Source organism: Oncorhynchus nerka, linkage group LG15 (genome assembly GCF_034236695.1).
Source record: "Oncorhynchus nerka isolate Pitt River linkage group LG15, Oner_Uvic_2.0, whole genome shotgun sequence".
Lineage (NCBI taxonomy): Eukaryota > Metazoa > Chordata > Actinopteri > Salmoniformes > Salmonidae > Oncorhynchus > Oncorhynchus nerka.
The window spans coordinates 79,428,346-79,449,603 of NC_088410.1; the positions used below are offsets into that span (position 1 = coordinate 79,428,346).

The 21,258-nt window shown below is 40.8% G+C and overlaps 1 pseudogene; it reads right to left on the reverse strand.

Moving 5' to 3' along the window:
• LOC115143352 (cadherin-4-like) overlaps positions 1–20,836 on the reverse strand; it is a 362,505-nt pseudogene extending 341,669 nt beyond the window's left edge.
• Positions 20,837–21,258: the final 422 nt, after the last annotated feature.

The following is a 21,258-nucleotide window of genomic DNA, read 5'->3' on the forward strand; positions in this document are numbered from 1 at the left end:
GGTAGGACGCAATCCAAGCGTGGGCCGCGCCGGAGATGCCCAACTCGGAGAGGGTGGAGAGGAGGATCTGATGGTTCACAGTATCGAAGGCAGCCGATAGGTCTAGAAGGATGAGAGCAGAGGAGAGAGAGTTAGCTTTAGCAGTGCGGAGCGCCTCCGTGATACAGAGAAGAGCAGTCTCAGTTGAATGACTAGTCTTGAAACCTGACTGATTTGGATCAAGAAGGTCATTCTGAGAGAGATAGCGGGAGAGCTGGCCAAGGACGGCACGTTCAAGGGTTTTGGAGAGAAAAGAAAGAAGGGATACTGGTCTGTAGTTGTTGACATCGGAGGGATCGAGTGTAGGTTTTTTCAGAAGGGGTGCAACTCTCGCTCTCTTGAAGACGTGACGTGTATGATCTTACACATTGTTTACCTAGCTAGGTTCATTGTTACCTAGCTAGCTACATGTCTTAATAAAAGACTCCACTATGCAAGTAACTATTTTGGGTGCGTTCGTAAATTCAGTCTGAGTATGCCAGAGCGCAGAATAACTGATGAATTTACAAACACCCATTTAATATGGCCAGGGTCAGTAAACGTCGGCAAAAAAGCGTAATGAAATTGTTGCCAGCTGAGCTGGTTAGGCTGTGTTCATGTTATCCAGAGGTAAACAAATCATCAGCCAGAGCGTCAAGTATGTGCTCTGAACTCTCCGAAAGCGAAACGAGATGGTTGGGGCTAAAGCTTAAGAGGGTGTGAACGATGCTGAATGGGTGTAGACAAAGAAGAGCTCTTCACTAGGTACCAAAATATTCAAAGGCCATTTTCTCAAAAGTGAGATTACAAGTTTATCAACTTTCAAAGCAGAATTACTTTCCCATTGTTCCTCAAAATGCAGTGTATGTTAAACATTGTATGATCTACTTTTATCCACATAAGACAGATTTGAGCCGGTCGGTCACCTATGTCAAGACGCACCAGCGAATAGGAGCCACAATCAGAAACACATCTTACTTTGCAGAGTTGCTGTTTGGTTGTTAGCAACAATATGGAGGGAAACTAGCAGGTGATCACACAGAAGAAGCCCATTTGGAGGACAAAGCTACACAGTATAAAGGGATATTTAACATTGTTACAGTATTCCAAAGGTCCACTGATCCCATGTGTAACCTCTGTGTATGTATTGCAGTGTGGGTGAAAAGGGTCAGGCAAAGTGTTTTTCAAGTATACCGTGCCTTCGGAAAGTATTCAGACCCCTTGACTTTTTCCACATGTTGTTACGTTACAGCCTTGTTCTAAAATGGATTAAATAAAATAATTTCCTCAGTAATCTACACACAATACCCCATTTATTTCACCTTTATTTAACCAGGTAGGCAAGTTGAGAACAAGTTCTCATTTACAATTGCGACCTGGCCAAGATAAAGCAAATCAGTTCGACACATACAACAACAGAAAGTTACACATGGAGTAAAAGAAACATACAGTCAATAATATAGTAGAAACAAGTCTATATACGATGTGAGCAAATGAGGTGAGATAAGGGAGGTAAAGGCAAAAAAAGGCCATGGTGGCAAAGTAAATACAATATAGCAAGTAAAACACTGGAATGGTAGATTTGCAGTGGAAGAATGTGCAAAGTAGAAATAAAAATAATGGGGTGCAAAGGAGCAAAATAAATAAATAAATAAAATAAAATAAATACAGTGGGGAAAGAGATAGTTGTTTGGGCTAAATTATAGATGGGCTATGTAAAGGTACAGTAATCTGTGAGCTGCTCTGACAGCTGGTGCTTAAAGCTAGTGAGGGAGATAAGTGTTTCCAGTTTCAGAGATTTTTGTAGTTCGTTCCAGTCATTGGCAGCAGAGAACTGGAAGGAGATGCGGCCAAAGAAAGAATTGGTTTTGGGGGTGACCAGAGAGATATACCTGCTGGAGCACGCGCTACAGGTGGGTGCTGCTATGGTGACCAGCGAGCTGAGATAAGGGGAGACTTTACCTAGCAGGGTCTTGTAGATGACGTGGAGCCAGTGGGTTTGGCGACAAGTATGAAGCGAGGGCCAGCCAACGAGAGCGTACAGGTCGCAATGGTGGGTAGTATACGGGGCTTTGGTGACAAAACGGATGGCACTGTGATAGACTGCATCCAATTTATTGAGTAGGGTATTGGAGACTATTTTGTAAATGACATCGCCGAAGTCGAGGATTGGTAGGATGGTCAGTTTTACAAGGGTATGTTTGGCAGCATGAGTGAAGGATGCTTTGTTGTGAAATAGGAAGCCAATTCTAGATTTAACTTTGGATTGGAGATGTTTGATGTGGGTCTGGAAGAAGAGTTTACAGTCTAACCAGACACCTAGGTATTTGTAATTGTCCATGCATTCTAAGTCAGAGCCGTCCAGAGTAGTGATGTTGGACAGGCGGGCAGGTGCAGGCAGCGATCGGTTGAAAAGCATGCATTTAGTTTTACTTGTATTTAAGAGCAATTGGAGGCCACGGAAGGAGAGTTGTATGGCATTCAAGCTTGCCTGGAGGGTTGTTAACACAGTGTCCAAAGAAGGGCCCATAATGACAATGCATTTACAAATGTATAAAAAATTAAAAACATAAATACCATATTGACATAAGTATTCCGATCCTTTGCTATGAGACTCGAAATTGAGCTCAGGTGAATCATGTTTCCATTGATCATTGTTGAGATGCTTCTACAACAGTGGTGTCCACCTGTGGTAAATTCATTGATTGGACATTATTTGGAAAGGCACACACCTGTCTATATAAGGTCCCACAGTTGACAGTGCATGTCAGAGCAAAAACCAAGTCATGAGGTTGAAGGAATTGTCCGTAGAGCTCCGAGACATGATCGTGTTGAGGTACAGATCTGGTGAATGGTACCAAAACATTTCTGCAGCATTGAAGGTTCCTAAGAACACACATGGAAGAAGTTTGAAATCACCAAGACTAGAGCTGGCCGGCGTGCCAAACTGAGCAATCGGGGGAGAATGGCCTTGGTCAGGAAGATGATGAAATCCTGCTCCAGAGTGCTCAGGACCTCAGACTGGGGCGAAGGTTCACCTTCCAATAGGGCAATGACCCTAAGCACACAAACAAGACAACTCGGGAGTGGCTTCAGGACAAGTCTCTGAATGTCCTTGAGTGGTCCAGCCAGAGCCCAGACTTGAACCCGATCGAACATCTCTGGAGAGACCTGAAAATAGCTGTGCAGCAACACTCCCCATCCAACCTGACAGAGCTTGAGAGGATCGGCAGAGAAGAATGGGAGAAACTCCCCAAATACGGGTGTGCCAAGCTTGTAGCGTCATACCCAAGAAGACTCGGGGCAGTAATCGCTGCCAAAGGTGCTTCATCACAGTACTAGGTAAAGGGTCTAAATACTTACAGTGGGGAGAACAAGTATTTGATACACTGCAGATTTTGCAGGTTTTCCTACTTACAAAGCATGTAGAGGTCTGTAATTTTTAGTCAAAAATTGTGAGAGACGGAATCTAAAACAAAAATCCAGAAAATCACATTGTATGATTTTTAAGTAATAAATTTGCATTTTATTGCATGACATAAGTATTTGATACATCAGAAAAGCAGAACTTAATATTTGGTACAGAAACCTATTCCTGTAGTTCTTGACCAGGTTTGCACACACTGCAGCAGGGATTTTGGCCCACTCCTCCATACAGACCTTCTCCAGATCCTTCAGGTTTCGAGGCTGTCGCTGGGCAATACAGACTTTTAGCTCTCTCCAAAGATTTTCTATTGGGTACAGGTCTGGAGACTGGCTAGGCCACTCCAGGACCTTGAGATGCTTCTTACGGAGCCACTCCTTAGTTGCCCTGGCTGTGTGTTTCGGGTCGTTGTCATGCTGGAAGACCCAGCCACGACCCATCTTCAATGCTCTTACTGAGGGAAGGAGGTTGTTGGCCAAGATCTTGCGATACATGGCCCCATCGTACTCATCCTTCTTCTTCCTCCAAACACGGCGAGTGTAGTTTAGACCAAAAAGCTCTATTTTTGTCTCATCAGACCACATGACCTTCTCCCATTCCTCCTCTGGATCATCCAGATGGTCATTGGCAAACTTCAGACGGGCCTGGACATGCGCTGGCTTGAGCAGGGGGACCTTGCGTGCGCTGCAGGATTTTAATCCATGACGGCGTAGTGTGTTACTAATGGTTTTCTTTGAGACTGTGTCCCAGCTCTCTTCAGGTCATTGACCAGGTCTTGCCGTGTAGTTCTGGGCTGATCCCTCACCTTCCTCATGATCATCGATGCCCCACAAGGTGAGATCTTGCATGGAGCCCCAGACCGAGGGTGATTGACCGTCATCTTGAACTTCTTCCATTTTCTAATAACTGCGCCAACAGCTGTTGCCTTCTCACCAAGCTGCTTGCCTATTGTCCTGTAGCCCATCCCAGCCTTGTGCAGGTCTACAATTTTATCCCTGATGTCCTTACACAGCTCTCTGGTCTTGGCCATTGTGGAGAGGTTGGATTCAGTTTGATTGAGTGTGTGGACAGGTGTCTTTTATACAGGTAACGAGTTCAAACAGGTGCAGTTAATACAGGTAATGAGTGGAGAACAGGAGGGTTTCTTATTAAAGAACAACTAACAAGTCTGTGAGAGCAGGCATTCTTATTGGTTGGTATGTGATCAAATACTTACGTCATGCAATAAAATGCTAATTAATTACTTAAAAATCATACAATGTGATTTTCTGGATTTTTGTTTTGGATTCCGTCTCTCACAGTTGAAGTGTACCTATGTTAAAAATTACAGACCTCAACATGCTTTGTAAGTAGGAAAACCTGCTAAATCTGCAGTGTGTTGAATACTTGTTCTCCCCACTGCATGTAAATGTGATATTATACTTTTTTTAAATAAGAAAATAAATAAAACATTTAACTAGTTTTTGCTTTGTCATTATGGGGTATTGTGTGTAAGAACAAAAATTATTTAATCAATTTTAGAATAAGTCTGTAACCTAACAAAATGTGTAAAAAGTCAACGGATCTGAATACTTTCCGAAGGCACTGTATACAGTACATCAGTCAGCCATGCTTTATTTGGCTCTCATGTAGTAAAGGAAATAGCTTCACATAGGAGCATGGGCATCAGTGATAGAATCATGGGGTTGGAACAATTCTAAACCAAACAAACAAAGAGAGAATTAATGAGAATTTGTTATTATCTCTCCACCCAGTGGGTGTTTGCGTGTGTGTGGTGTGTGTGTGTGTGGACATGTTTAACTATACTTGTGAATGATAAACAAATATTTGACCAACTGGGACAATTTTTAGTCCCCACAAGGTCAAACGCTATTTCTAGGGGTTTAGGGCTAACAGGCTGACGACACCGCTCGCATCACGTAAATTTAGAAATCTATATTATTGCACCCACACTGCTCGCGCGTGTGCCAGCGACTTTCTGCTCGTTGGGCTAAAATGGAAGTCCGTTCTATTTGTGACGCAGATCGCGCTGCAAGTCCTGCCTCTTCCATCTCCTCATTGGTTTATAGAAGCAGGTACCCACGTGCCATCTCCTCATTGGTTGTACCCACGTGTGTGACTGAAAGACAAACAAGGTCAATGCACCTAATTTATGAAAGTTGCCCATCGCAATATAAAGTCAAGAGAAGAAAAAGCCAAGAAGGAGGAGAGATGACTAGAAACGATTCGGTTGACTCCGACCTAAGTGTATGTAAACTTCCGACTTCAACTGTAAAGCTTATTAAAGGGCAGCGATACTACCAAGAGCAGTGTGCAGGTTTCTTGTTTTTTCTCATGCTTTGGCGTCAACATGGGCCCGCTTTCCTGTGGAACGCTTTCGACACCTTGTAGAGTTTATACCCCGACGAATGGAGGCTGTTCTGGGGGAAAAAGTGGGTGCAACTCAATATTAGAAAGGTGTTCCTAATGTGTTGTACACTCAGTGTATATGTATTTCGATCCGATACTGTGATTTTATTGTGATTTCATTTTCCAAACATATTGCTTATCATATGTCTGCTGCAGAATGACAAGCGAGAGCCATGTGGAAATAAGTGCTGAAAGAAAATGGTCTCCCTATTTAGAAAGAAGATGGAGAACAAACTATGAATGAAAAATAATGGAGTTTGGGTACAAAGTACAGCAAAATTAGCGCAAAAATATTATTGCGATATTGTCAAAACGATACGATACGATATATCGTCAAAAATAATATCCCGATATGTAACTGTATCGATTTTTACCCCCCGTTCCATCACTGGTTTGCATTCAGTATTGATCTAGCAAAGAGAAATCATTGGAGATGATTGTGTTTCTAAGTTGGCATCAGCCATCTCGTATCGTAAAGCCCAGTCATAGTGTAGTGAGCATTATACCAATGAGCTACATCTTCCTGAAGCTGCAGATTTACCATAATAACATTGTTTAAAAAAAACATGGTTGAAGAAAAGTACATTCTTTGTCAATTATGCTTTTAACAGGTAGATAGATCTATGTTCCATTTTGAAGTGTGTTGTATAATTACTGTACTTTCATGGACTCATACTGCTGGAAAGCAAATTACAGCTTGAGGCAACTTCAATTAAATTAACTAATCGTTGGTGTTAATTAATATGGGAATTGCAAAGGACCTTGAAACAGGTTTGCTGTTTGATTGACAAGCTTGTGATTTCTTTCTCCCACGCCAAAGTCCAGGAAGTAAAAGCTTAATAAGGTAATCTCAAAGCCCACACAGAAAAGCCACCAAACCAATCAATCAATCAATCAATCAATCCCCCCCCACCCCCCTTGGTAACGAGCCATGAGATTGACAGCTGGATTACTTGGCTCTCTCTTTCCTCTGTCTCAGTTAAGGTGTGTTGGCCCCGCCCCTAATTGGCCACACCTGATCTTAATGTGTGCTTGTTTAATTTGAAACGTGGGATGTTTGAATAGACTAAAATGCCATTCCACAATAATAATAAAAAAATGTGTTTGCATGATTAATGCCTCAGCAAATTAATTTCCATGTGTACTAACTGACCTACCGGGGTAGCAGCGTAGCCTAGTGGTTAGTGTTGGTGTTGGACTAGTAACCAAAGGTTGGAAGTTCAAATCCCTGAGCTGACAAAGTACAAATCTGTCATTCTGTGCCTGAACAAGGCAGTTAACACACTGCTCATAGGCAGTGGGTCATTGAAAATAAGAATTTGTTCTTAACTGACTTGCCTAGTTAAATAAATAAATGAATAAAAATAAAATCTGTGATTGGAGTTCAAAACAGCTAACCTAGCGGTGTTATTAAAAGTCTTAGTGAAACACCCAGTGACAGTTTTAAGGAAGTTATTCAAAAACCTCCAAATAACCCTTACATTTCGTTCAAAACATTCTCAACATTTAGAGATTGTTCTCAGAACGTTATTTATTTACCTTCAAATAACTTCCATTTTCATAATGTTAATAAAACTTCCCCAGTAAAACGTTATCAGAACCTCCCTGCAACCTAAAAATGAATGTCCACAGAACAAGTGAAATTATTGTTTAGAAAAACAGTCAGGAAACTTGTGGCTTTGTTCCCAGAACCAATGGGAAATCAAAAAACGTATGTTCCCACAACTTCCAAGGAACCAAATGTGCTAGCTGGGAAACACACACACATAACAAACACACCAAAACAGACATAACATTAAACACACAGACACACAGTCAGTTATACTGTACACCAACAAACACAGAATACAGTCTGATTGCCAGGATTTGGGGGGAACAAACAAAAAATGAAAGAGATAAGAACATAGGAACATAAATACCATGACTAGAGATACAGAAGAACGTGGTTGAATGAGATAACAATAAACTAAACACAGCTATTTCTGTGGCTAGGGACCTCTGTGATGTTCGACTTTAGAGCACACAGTGAAGTCTTTTAATTACGAAGATACAAACCCTGTGGTTACAGAAATAGATGTAGCCTACAGTACACAGTGGCCCTAGAGATGTGTGTAGCTGCGGCTTTGAGGGATATAGGAGCATGGCGTAAATAACTCCTTTGTACCAGGTTTTTCAGCTCTTCCAGTGATGGTGACTCGGGAAATGAATGTTGGGGAAACTTGGGGTAAAGTGGCAGCACCAAGTTAAAATGCTTCACTTTAACTCGTCGATGAAGTGAGACGCCGCCTAAGGCCGTCATTGAAAATAAGAATTTGTTCTTAACTGATTTGCCTAGTTAAATAAAGGTAAATAAAAAAGTCCCTGACTCAGGAGAGAGGAAGAAAGAGGAAGAGAGGGAAAGATAAGGATGGAAGAAGCGTGAGGAGAAGTGAAATGGTCCCAATCCATAAGCAGGGGTGGAAAAAGTACCTAATTCTCATACTTGAGTAAAAGTAAAGATACCTTAAAAGAAAATGACTCAAGTAGAAGTGAGTCACCCAGTAAAATACTACTTGAGTAAAAGTCTAAAAGTATTTGGTTTTAAAAATACTTAAGTATCAAAAGTATCAAAATAATTTCAAATTCCTTATATTAAGCATCCCAGACGGCACAGTTTTTTTTTTTTCTCTAATTTAGCCAGGGACACACTTCAACAGTCAGACATAATTTACAAACAAAGCATTTGTGTTTAGTGAGTCTGCCAGATCAGAGGCAGTAAGGATGACCAGGGATGTTCTCTTGACAAGTACGTGAATTAGACAATTTTCCTGTCCTGCTAAGCATTCAAAATGTAATGAGTACTTTTGGGTGTCATAGAAAATGTAACGAGTTAAAAGTACATTATTTGCTTTAGGAATGTAGTTGGAGTAAAAGTAAAAGTTGTCAAAAATATAAATAGTAAAGTACAGATACCCCCAAAAACGACTTAAGTAGTACTTAAGTATTTTTACTTTACACCACTGTTCATAAGCTCCTTAATGTAACAGCATCATTCAGACTAACTGCTTCAGATGATGATTATTCATGGTGAGTAATGACGAGGATGATGATGTGCCTATACTAAATGGACGGGCTGACTGACATTTATGTAGGAGGGCATATATTTTACTCATTACTCATATGTAGCTCTCCAAAAAAAAACGTTTACGTGAATGTACAGATGCTAGCATATTTTAGAATCATAATATGTGATAACATACACAGACAGTATGCATCTATAGCACCATAGTGAGTGAGTCAAACTAATGCACATTGGAACATTCTGATGATGTAGAGAAACGACAAAGAGGGAAAGCTCTGCCTAAACGTTTCAGACGCTTTCATAAATGAGCCATGTACTGTAGTTCATAGTATTTGTGTTCGAGAATAAACACTATTTCTGTTTGGCAAAGGAAAACAGCATTTCCTCATGAATACCAACAAAGTATTGGTATCCTCCTCCCCCTCATCTCCCTGTTTTCTTGAGGAGAGGAGGTGAGTGAATGGAGCCACTTTGGGCTGAATCACATCCCTCCTCCCCCAGGCTGAGACGGACCTACAGAACTAATCCACTCCACTCAGTCCACACAGTAATTAAAGCACTACCAGAGGGCTTGTAACCATGAAGGCTGCAGCTGAGAGAGGTCAGGGTTAACACACTGGCACAATCACGCAGGTAGGTGGGAGGAAGACAAGAGGAAAAGCATGCAGATATCATTTGTTTTCATATTTAATCTCAAAGCTTGAGAGGATACTCAAACCATGCAAATAAGTATCATTGAAAGACTACTGCTATAAAAGGTGAAAGTGAGCGTAAAACATAATCCAAATGTTTTTTCAAGAGGTATCTCAAGTAAAAGGCTCCCAGGATACACATTTCACCTTGTATTATGCTGAGTTATGATGGTAGACTTCTAGTACTACTTAATGTGTTGCTCCTATTAATAATTTAAATCATAATCCACTTAATAACCTAACAAATCTAACTATAGGAAAGATCCAACCAAATAAGATAACAAGTGAATGATTCGTCTAAAGTCAGCTAAACCTCACTTGAACACAAAACCCTGATTTGTATTCAGATGCATGTAAATCCTGGGGCTTAGGGGAGGGGGAAATCCTTTGTTAATGAACTGGTTGATGTCGGTTTACACATACGGTTAAGAGGTGAAACTGAGGTTTCCTACAAGGAAAATCAGTTGTTTCTGTAACACAACAAAAGATAGCTCCCTTATCAGGGTCTCAAATCAGTAGACAGCATGAAAATGTAATGCACTAAAGCATATTGATTAAGAGGGTGGCTGATTAAGAAAATATATTGATTAATGATGCAAACTGCACAAATTGCTCTCTCTGGAAGAGACCAGGGGTTACATGGGGATTATATGGCTGGGTGCAACTATCCTTGACATTGGTAGCTTTTCCATAGCATTTTAACAGAAATTCCCAATCTATGCTGTATCGCACACTAAAGCAGTGAACTTCAACCACCTCTGTCCCCCAAAATGAATATCCTGGCTGGGACTATGTGCTCTGTCTCACTTTCCTTTTCCTGTCTTATCTAACATCTGATAATATCATTCTGAAGGTCAGATTTTGGGACACCTTTGGCTCATCTACTAATTTTATATACATGTAGATCTATTGCATAACCTTCCCCGGTCGACTACTGAGGCACAGGGCTTGGAAATGGATTGCAGCAAGTGTCCATGATAAAACAAAGCAACACGTTTTTACTCTTCAGCTAAGGCTCCTGCTGACCTAGCTATATGAATGGAGAGTAGTTGGGTTCGAAACATACTCTTAACTTTAATCTGCTTGTAAGTGATGGGAAAACCCAGAGAATAAGGGTTGTAAAGGGAGGGTATATTACTTGAAGCTTTTGTCATTTACCGGTAAGGTATCAGAATTTTTGTATCTTTCAAGAATTTTATGTAATCTATCACAAGACATCAAGTGGCCCTTTTGGGTACTACAGATTATTACAGGTGTCTGTATCTACACTATATACAGTGCATTCGGAAAGTATTCAGAACCATTCCCTTTTTCCACATTTTGTTAAGTTACAGCCTTATTCTAAAATGTATTAAATAATTTTTTCCCTCATCAATCTTGACACAATACACCATAATGACAAAGTCAAAACAAGGTTTTAGAAATGTTTGAAATTTATACAAAATAAAAACAAATACTTTATTTACATAAGTATTCAGACCCTTTGCTATGAGACTCGAAATTGAGCTCAGGTGCATCCTGTTTCCATTGGTCATCCTTGAGATGTTTCTACAACTTTATTGGAGTCCACCTGTGGTAAATTCAATTGATTGGACATGATTTGGAAAGGCATACACCTGTCTATATAAAGTCCCACAGTTGACAGTGCATGTCAGAGCAAAAACCAAGTTATGAGGTCAAAGGAATTGTCCAAAGAGCTCCGAGACAGTACTGTGTTGAGGCACAGACCTGGGGAAAGGTACCAAAACATTACTGCAGCATTGAAGGTCACAAAAACACAGTGGCCTCCATCATTCTTAAATGGAAGAAGTTTGGAACCACCAAGACTCTTCCTAGAGCTGGCCGCCCAGCCAAATTGAGCAATCGGGGGAGAAGAGCCTTGGTCAGGGAGGTGACCAAGAACCCGATGGTCACTCTGACAGAGCTCTCGACGTCCTCTGCGTAGATGGGATAACCTTCCAGAAGGACAACCATCTCTGCAGCACACCACCAATCAGGCCTTTATGGTAGAGTGGCCAGATGGAAGCCACTCCTCAGTAAAAGGCGAATGACAGCCCGCTTGGAGTTTGCCAAATGGAACCTAAAGGATTCTCAGACCATGAGAAACGAGATTCTTTGGTCTGATGAAACCAAGATTGAATTCTTTGGCCTATATGCCAAGCATCACGTCTGGAGGAAACCTGGCACCATCCCTACAGTGAAGCGTGGTGGTGGCAGCATCATGTGGGATTGTTTTTCAGATGCAGGGACTGGGAGATTAGTTAGGATCAAGGGAAAGATGAACAGAGCAAAGTGCAGTAAAAGAGTGGCTTCAGGACAATTCTCTGAGTGTCCCAGCCAGAGCCCGGACTTGAACCGATCTAACATACATCGAGAGAGACCTGAAAATAGCTGTGCAGCAACGGTCCCCATCCAACCTGACAGAGCTTGAGAGGATTGAGAGAAACTTGTAGCGTCATACCCAAGAAGACTCAACGCTGCCAAAGGTGCTTCAACAAAGTACTGAATAAAGTGTCTGAATACTTATGTAAATGTGATATTTCATTTTTTATACTTTTTAAAATAAAATTTGCAAACATTTCTATAAACCTGTTTTTCCTTTTTCATTACAGGGTATTGTGTGTAGATTGAGGATTTAAAAAATAATTTAAAAAAAAACATTTTAGAATCATCTGTCCTCGGTTGCAACACTCACTACCGAGTTCCAAACTGCTTCTGGAATAAACGTCTGCACAAGAACTGTTTCATCGGGAGCTTCAATAAATAGATTTCCATGGCCGAGCAGCTGCACACAAGCCTAAGATCACCATGCGCAATGCCAAGCGTCAGCTAGAGTGGTGTAAAGCTCGCCGCCACTGAAACCCATTCTCTGGAGTGATGAATCTGGCAATCCAACGAATCTGGGTTTAGCAAATGCCAGGAGAACGCTACCTGCTTGAAGGCATAGTGCCAACTGTCAAGTTTGGTGGAGGAAGAATAGTGGTCTGGGGCTGTTTTTCCTGGTTCGGGCTAAGACCCTTAGTTCCAGTGAAGGGAAATCTTAACGCTACAGCATACAATAACGATTTTGTGCTTCCAACTTTGTGGCAACAGTTTGGGGAAGGCCCTTTCCTGGTTTAGCATGAAAATTCCCCCTGCACAAACCAAGTTCCATACAGAAATGATTTATCGAGATTGCTGTGGAAGAACTTGACTGGCCTGCACAGAGCACCGACCTCAATCCAATCCAACACCTTTTGGATGAATTGGAACGCCGACTGTGAGCCAGGCCTAATCGACCAACATCAGTCCCCAACTTCACTAATGGTCTTGTGGGTGAATGGAAGCAAGTCCTCACAGAAATGTTCTAACATCTAGAGTAGAGGCTGTTATAGCAGCAAAGGAGGGACCAACTCCATATTGATGCCCATGATTTAGGAATGAGATGTTCGACGAGCAAGTGTCTACATACGTCTGGTCATGTAGTGTGCCTCTGGCCCTCTTTGTGGCTTTATCACATGTAAAATATATTAAATAATTAAATTGTTTAAAAAAAAAAAAAATTGAATGCCAAAGCGGCAAAACATTATCCTAAATATAAACCATCAACTTAGTGTTTGGTATTTAATGAGGCTTTGAGCATGAAATATCCTTTATATTTTTTATACACTTTTTATTTTATTTTTTATATGTCAATATATATTTACTGTTATTGTTTTGGCGTCAAACTGGTGGCAGTTGTGAAAAAGGTAAATAGTTGAAAAAGTTGCAGAGTTCATTGAAAATAATACCATTGTTGATTAAATGCTATTTTCTCTTGAACCATATGGTCTATCTACTAGAAACTCATGGACAATATGGGCACAACTATATTTTTTTAAATCCATTTTATATACAAGTTATTCAAGTATAAATTGCCAAAGTTACGATAGATTGCCATATCTTCTGTTTAGGCTAAATTACCTAAATTACTGAAGATACCGGTAAATTACTGGTAGCTTTGCAACCCTACAGATAATAGAGGCTTCTGTATTTTAGAGCAACTACTACCTGCTGAACTGAGCAATCGATTCATGTTTTTTTTATCTACTGAGAAAAAGATTGGCAGTCGTACACAGATTAATTTTGAATCTATCATTTTATCCTTCATACACTACAAAGCATTGACGAATTCCATATATGACTATGATGATTCGCAAGAAGAACCCCACTAGTCACTGTACCATTTTTGGTATATAGTTCTCGTGACAACATCCACTATTTCTGCTGAAAGTTAGCTATCCTTCCAACAATACTTTGCAGTACCTCAACCACCATAGCGGGGGACGACCGACATTAAATGGAAAGCATTTTACTGTACCTTATGTGGCTGGGGTAATGGAATGGGCTGGCGGTGAATGTCATGTTCTAGGGGCTTTGAGGGATATAGGGCCATTCTTTGTGTTGTGTGTGAAGGGAAGAGGAGATAAAGAGAAACGATGTAGCTCATCTTCACTACTTTTATTCTATCAGCTCACCACAGACTCTGTGTCCTGTGTGGAGAGATGAAAGACTCTCCGGAGGACAAGAGAGACAGGGAAAATGGTATCCTGCTTATCAAACACCTGAAATCATAATCCCTTTCCCTGGGTTTGGACATACTTATGAGAGCAGCTCTTCCTGACTTGGAGAGAAGCTAGGCGAGGTGTTTGAGGTTCTGTCGAGCAGAGCAAACACCAGACACGCTGTTATAACCAAGATATTACTTTATGTGTCAGATATTTTTAAATGTTGTCTGATTGGGATCACGTATGATTTCACATAAGCCACTTCTAAAGTTGTGAGTTGACAGTAAAGTGCTGATAGTTGAAGGCATCTGGTTTATGGTAAAGTTAATATACAGTTGAAGTCGGAAGTTTAAATACACTTAGGTTGGAATCATTAAAACAGTTTTGGCAAGTTGGTTAGGACATCTACTTTGTGCATGACACAAGTAATTATTCCAACAATTGTTTACAGACAGATTATTGCACAGATTATCACAATTCCAGTGGGTCAGAAGTTTACATACACTAAGTTGACTGTGCCTTTAAACAGCTTGGAAATTTCCAGAAAATGATGTCATGGTTTTAGAAGCTTCGCTTTGGCTTTGACATCATGGGAAAATCAAAAGCCAAGACCTCAGAAAAGAAATTGGAGACCTCCACAAGTCTGGTTCATCCTTAGGAGCAATTTCCAAACGCCTGAAGGTACCACGTTCATCTGTACAAACAATAGTACGCAAGTATAAACACCATGGGACCACGCAGCCGTCATACCGCTCAGGAAGGAGTCGCGTTCTGTCTCCTAGACATGAACGTACTTTGGTGCGAAAAGTGCAAATCAATCCCAGAACAACAGCAAAGGACCTTGTGAAGATGCTGGAGGAAACAGGTACAAAAGTATCTATATCCACAGTAAAACGAGTCCTATATCGACATAACCTGAAAGGCTGCTCAGCAAGGAAAAAGCCACTGCTCAAGAACCGCCATAAAAAAAGCCAGACTACGGTTTGCAACTGCACATGGGAACAAAGATCGTACTTTTTGAAGAAATGTTCTCTGGTCTGAATAAACAAAAATAGAACTGTTTGGCCACAATGACCATCAATATGATTGGAGGAAGAAGGGGGAGGCTTGCAAGCTGAAGAACACCATCCCAAAAGTGAAGCACGGGGGTGGAGGCATCATGTTGTGGGAGGATTTTGCTGCAGGAGGGACATTTGCAGCAAAATAGATGGCATCATGAGGTAGGAAAAGTATATGGATATATTGAAGCAACATCTCAAGACATCAGTCAGGAAGTTAAAGCTTGGTAGCAAATGGGTTTTACAAATTGACAATGACCCCAAGCATACTTCCAAAGTTGTGGCAAAATGGCTTAAGGACAACAAAATCGAGGTATTGGAGTGGCCATCAGAAAGCCCTGACCTCAATCCTATAGACAATTTGTGGGCAGAACTGAAAAAGCATGTGCGAGCAAGGAGGCCTACAAACCTGACTCAGTTACACCAGCACTGTCAGGAGTAATGGGCCAAAATTCACCCAACTTATTGTGGGAAGCTTATGGAAGGCTACCCAAAACGTTTGACCCAAGTTAAACAATTTAAAGGCAATGCTACCAAATACTAATTGAGTGTATGTAAACTTCAGACCAACTGGGAATGTGATGAAAGAAATAAAGGATGAAATAAATAATTCCCTATGCTACTAAGACAGGGAACTTTTCCTAGGATTAAATGTCAGGAATTCAGAAAACTGAGTTTAAATGTATTTGGCTAAGGTGTATGTAAACTTCCGACTTCAACTGTAAACACATGTTGCCTAACTCCCAATAATATGAATGAGTTGTAATACTGATAGTGTCTATCGACATCTAACAAAGAGTCAATTCAGGAGAAGTCGTCAAACCACCTGTTTATCTTCTGCTGAACTGCAAAGAGCAAATATTGAAAGAAAATGAGTTGAGTGAAAAAAAGAGCAAAAAAAGAAAGAAGGGTAGTGGTAACACACGTAAGAAAAAAAGGGAGGGATCAAATCCCATGTTTCTCACCAGATAGAGCAGTGAGGGTTCAGATTCATTGAAGATACAAAGAAATAATACATAAAGTTTAGACATCAAAACAAGTCCATTCTGTTAGAAAGGGGATTGAAGTATGTTTTGCAGTTCACAAAGCAAAAGCATCAATGAAAGATTCCCTGATTCACATAACTGATACTTCACTTGTGGTACTGTAACCCTGAAGACCAAGTTGTCAGTGTATTGTTTCCCTCCTGAACCTCAATGTTGTATGCTTTTATTAGGTGCCTGGATTCCATTACTTTAGAGAGAATCAAAAGCATCCCAAAGCAACATCACTATTCAGTTTAAAGTTACATTGTACCTTTGATTGACACATTTAGCCATCACAGAAAACAAAAATTTGCACTCAACCAACTGTTTTTTTGAATACGTACTGACAGTGACTTTAAGGGCCACAACCCTGAAGAAACTGCAGTTCAAATCAATTTATTTTGTACTCTGCCCCTCCTCTCTGCCTACGTTCCTAGGTGTCTGTTCCGGCTCTGAGACTGAGGTGATGGTTTACACTGTGATGTGCAATCACCGGAATATCCCTTTTCATGGCCTATCTGGCCACAGCAGGGATCTGGATGGAATGAGCACCATGCTTGTCACGAACGTCGTCTTGGAAATGACCGGACCAAGGTGCAGCATGGTGAGGGTACATTTCTCTTTATTATAAATGTCGCCAACAAAACAAGGGAAAAAAAAAGACTGAGACGCTTACTAGGGCTATACAGGCCACTAACAAAGACAACTACCCACAAAATACAAAGGAAAAAAAGCTGCCTAAGTATGATTCCCAATCAGAGACAACGAAAGACAGCTGTCCCTGATTGAAAACCATACCTGGCCAAAACATAGAAACAGAAAACATAGAAATAAAGAAACTAGAATGCCCACCCTAGTCACACCCTGGCCTACCCAAAATAGAGAATAAAAGCCTCTCTATGGCCAGGGCGTGACAATGCCTCTCTAGGCACAATGCCATATAATCGCCAACTCCTCCCATACAAAGACAATCAGATCCATAGAAGCATGTGTTAATTCACTCTGTTAAAGTTAGGGCAGCCTATAAATGTATGTAATGATAAACAATAAAGGTATTTAGTGTTGCCATAAAACCAATCAAAAACAGTTTAATTTATAGGGATATATTTGGAAGGAGGAGGTGTGACTGGATAATCCCAGCTAGAACAGTACTGTCATCACAATATTGTTGGGAGAACATAATGATCATCTTTGCATCCATAAATATTTTTATGTAAACTAAACAGATGTGGGTGTACAAGCACCTACCCATTAAGGCCAGGGATGTGAAAAGGCACTGAGGTGGGTGCTAACAAGATAAAAGTACCATTTGTGCCATTAGGCTATGGTCTAACATCCACCCACACTCTCTCCAAACAGTCAATATGACAAACATTGTCTAACAGCTCTTCCTCCCCACCACCTTAAAGACTGGATGAATGGTGTGGGATAAGAACATGGAAATGGCTGAGGTTTACTGTCCATCGAACAGCATAGAAGCCAATGTCAGGCTGCACCTGGCTGTGATGCTGGGATGCTGCGCCTATCACTACTATAGCTTCATTTGTCCAGCAACCATACAAATGTAGCACCTCAGCCCCTCCCTCTTCTCTGCCTCACCAATTCATTTCCGTGAAAGTTCTGGGTTACATACTGTACACAGAATTGTTAGTATTCCTCCATTTTTCCCTGTTGCCTTGTGTCATGGAGGAAACAAACCCTCAGTCAGGCCAGCCGCGGTGCATTAATAATAGCAGGAGGACTTAAGCTCCTCCAGCCGATATTCCTGAGTGGCCAGTAGGGAGAACAGCACGGCACAAACATTGGTGTTCACGAAGCAACAGAGTGAGAGGATACAGAGTTAATATCGGTATCGAAGCAATGGAGGCTGTACAATATAGACCAAATAATCAAAATGATCTAGAACTGGAGTGGTGTATGATTTTTGTTGAAAGGTGCAGGCAGCAGTGTTTCTCAAACACACACACACACGCACACACTCTCACACACACACACCACACAAACACCAGGGCCCTCTATGTTGTTACCTGTCCAAATGCATCAGATTCTGTCAACATTGTTTTTGGCATGGGTCACTGTGGACACCTCAGCCAATTTCCAGACAGGCAGGTCCCTTCAACCCCAAGCCTCCAGGCAAAGTATCTCCCTATTGACAGGATGTGATGTCCTTGTCTGCCTCCTAAATAACCTCCGCAATAATTAAATTGCTTTTGTTTAAAGCAGTTGACATGTCCCAACAAACATTAAAACAAGAGCATTGTTTCCACCTAGAAAATAACGTTTCAATCAACAACAGCAATAAATAGCCTGCAGAAAGGATAAGTGTCAAAGGAAAGTGGTGCTCATCTTTCTGTAGTGTTGAGCCACTGTGAAGAGTCATAGGGGATAAGGTCTGTTTTAGAAGTACCTTCATCCTGCCCTCATCTCTAAACCCTGCTGAGTTCATAAAGCTCTTACTGTACTACACCTAACCAGGATGTTTTAATTTAATCAAAGTAAAATGTACTATTCTAAGATGAATATGCAATGCATGCAAATAGAATGATCAATTATACAATGATAAAAGAATCTGCCAGTGAGGTTGGTTACCGCAATTTTATAAGCGACTTCAAGACAAACATATGAGCCAAGCTCTACAAATTCTACATTGCTGGAGAGGAACCTCACAATAGATGTGATGCGCTGAAAAGAAATGGAGCGCATGAAAAGAGAATTGAATTCCTCTGAAAAATAGAGAGAATAAAAGGAAAAATGTATTACATTGAATACAGGGAATAAAATAAAAGCTGTGAGCTTCCAGAAGCAAACACAGAAAGGAGATTTGTGATTTAAATGAGCCTGCTTTGGTAAGTCTGCTGTTTAAGTGATCCTTTATGAAAGGATCAATTCAATGTTTTCAACGGGAACACTTTTATGTTGGCTTGAAAATGCAGTTCATGTGATACGAATATATTTTTATATTTCAAAAAGAGCCTATTACAATCCTCTTATCAAATCAGACACAATTATCATGTAGATTCAAAACACAGTGTAAATTCCATCCAACTTTAACTGCATCAACACATGAATGATTGTTCAGCGTGTTCCACCAGATCTGCGTTGTTCTACCACAGAGTGTGCACTGACCTTCTTAAGTCATGATGGAATACCGCATACCATAATATATTTCCTCCCACACACACACTCAATCACCCTCTGGTTGGGATGTATCTCCGGAGAAGAGGGGGAAACACCAGTCAATAAATGAGATCCAGGGCCTCCGCAACCACAGTGCTTACCTTTGAGAATGCTCTGGCCTCGCAGTAGATCCCTCGAGACAAACACAGTGTAGAAGCTCTCAGAGAAGCCTGGTCTGCATGGGGGTTTAGGAGGTTGGCCTGCCTTGGTCCCCTGGGTAGAAAAAAAGACAGCCTATAAGCATTGGAACATTGACTTGTGGCCAGAGGGTCACAGGATGATCTTGCAGGCTTTGAAACTGATATTGAACCTTCGACAGACAGACTAGAGACTGATGTTGCTAATTATCTTCAGTCCACCGCTTGCTGTTTAAATGGATGACAACATTTACAATGGAATCAAAAACACCAGATACCAGTGGGTTCATTGGTCACCTTTTTGTTGTATATGATAATGATGGGCAACAAAAAATACTCATAGATCATGTTCATAGTATAAATAATGTCTAGTAAAAATAGACAATCTATTCAAAATGTCACATTTGTTTATTCTACCACAAAAACAAAGATGCTATCCAGGAGACAAATGAATATGTTTTATTTCAGGCATGAGTAGACTATTTCAGGAAAAAATCATATCAGTTTTTCAATTTCAATGAAATCAAATGATGAGATATAGTGAATTTGATATTATGTCGAGGCTCTAACATGCTAGCAATAGGCTAGTGGTGATTTAATCCCAAGGGAATATGGCAGTCCGTAAACGTGCATGAAGTTCGTGGCCTCCTATAGCCTACTATACAGTTTATGAAACCAAAGGCTTCGGCATGCTCTGCATTGCTATAACTCACTAATAGGCTACTGCAGTTCAGTAGGCTAACGTAAATTATTAGAAAAGGGACTCAAAATGAATAGTTGGTTGGTTTATTCAGGCACCTGTCATTCAACAGGAATGCAGCTTTTTTTTGTGACCAAACCCGAAATGAGTGGTGACTACAAAATCATTTTGAAGTATCGTCTGAAATTATCATGACATTATACGCTCTTTAAACGCAGCATGTTACTGTAGGGAAAAGTCGCTGACCACAATTCAGCGCCACATGCACAGCGCTGCAAAAACTCGCGCATGCCAAGCAGGCACAGCAGTGCAGTAGGCTACTTCCACCGTATTTCGAAAATAAATATATCTTACCCAAGATGTTTCCACAAGTAAGGTGCACGTCAGTATAACAACCGATACAAAATTCATCTTTGCCAGAGCGCTGTAAGATCAAGGGACAGCGTTTTGACCGACTCGCCTTCCTCGAATAAATGGTATTAATTCCCGGAGCTCTCTTCTTAGATGCAAAGTTGTGAGTGCAATAAGAAGCTATATGTGAGAAATTGTTCCGACTTGTCTAGCGCAAAACTGCCGCTGAGAGGAGAGCGATGCTGATGCTGCTCTGTACCAAGGAGCCAGCGCACTTATTGGGTGCCAACGTCACTAGAACCCCTCCTACCGCACAGAATGCACTGTGTTGTCACTGTAAAAGCTTGACCATTTTTCTCATTTGATTAATTATAACTTGATTCGTTTATAGACAAGTTGAAGGCTACATTTGTACAAGGGCAAAATGTCCACGTACTGTGTAACAGAGAATAGTGTTTCGTAAAAGGCTATATTATTCTTACTTGAAACTGGCACACTGAGTGAAGCCATCGACCCTTATACTTTCATGTGTCCATCACCACGTGGGAGTCTGTTTCACACCTCAGTTACCTCCTATTCTCTTTATCTATAGTGAGATCCTATTAAATTACTAAGTATTCTAATTAATAATTATATAGGGCAGGCATATGAATACAGGCTACTGAAAATTCCAGAGACAG